At 48.5% G+C, this 763-nt stretch overlaps 1 protein-coding gene across 1 annotated transcript in view; it reads right to left on the bottom strand.

Annotated features, from left to right (window-relative positions):
• Mrgprf (MAS related GPR family member F) overlaps nt 1-763 on the bottom strand; it is a 9,824-nt gene that overhangs the window by 2,682 nt on the left and 6,379 nt on the right. The window lies entirely within an intron of this gene.

Below are 763 nucleotides of genomic sequence, written 5' to 3'. Positions count from 1 at the left end.
ACCACCGCCCGGCACACACATTCTTTCTTATACAACACTCCCCACTCCCCACCAAGTGCACACATACATCACTCTCGCACACTCACACACCCACTCATACATGACTCATATCACATACACACCCTACATCCTTATAACTCCCATGCCCCCACACTCACACACAGCACACACACTCATACAACACTTACACCTACCACACTCACACACACCACACACTACACATATTAACACACACACCACACTCACACATATATCACACACTCACACACACACACACCACACATTACAAACACTAACATTCACACACACCATACTCACACACACACCAATACACAGAGGAAAAGCTAAGCAGTTTTTCCAGAAGGGAGGAGACCAAAGAGGCAAGACATGCAGAGATTAGATGTGGGAAGGGACAGTGACTACTTAGGGTGGTCGGGACAGCAGGAAGGCGACGACATAGTGTGGGATGACGGGAATGCCCTGTCCTCAGACGTGCAGTCGCTTTGGAGGGAAGGGGTCCTAGCATCCACAATTTATTTGCAAGTAATAATGGGGAGGAAGTTCATCTATGAAAAGGTTCAGCCTTTTCATGTGCTACGGCATTTCCACATGCACACACATACCACACACACAGCACATACACAGCACACACTCACACACCACACCACACATGCACCACAAATACAACATCACACACACCACACACACCACACACCACATACACACCACACACACATGCAGACACCACACACGCACCACACAC

This window comes from Microtus ochrogaster, chromosome 8 (genome assembly GCF_000317375.1).
Source record: "Microtus ochrogaster isolate Prairie Vole_2 chromosome 8, MicOch1.0, whole genome shotgun sequence".
In the NCBI taxonomy this organism is placed as follows: Eukaryota; Metazoa; Chordata; class Mammalia; order Rodentia; family Cricetidae; genus Microtus; species Microtus ochrogaster.
Note: the sequence above shows the minus strand (reverse complement) of the source record. Positions and strands in the feature narration are given on the sequence as shown.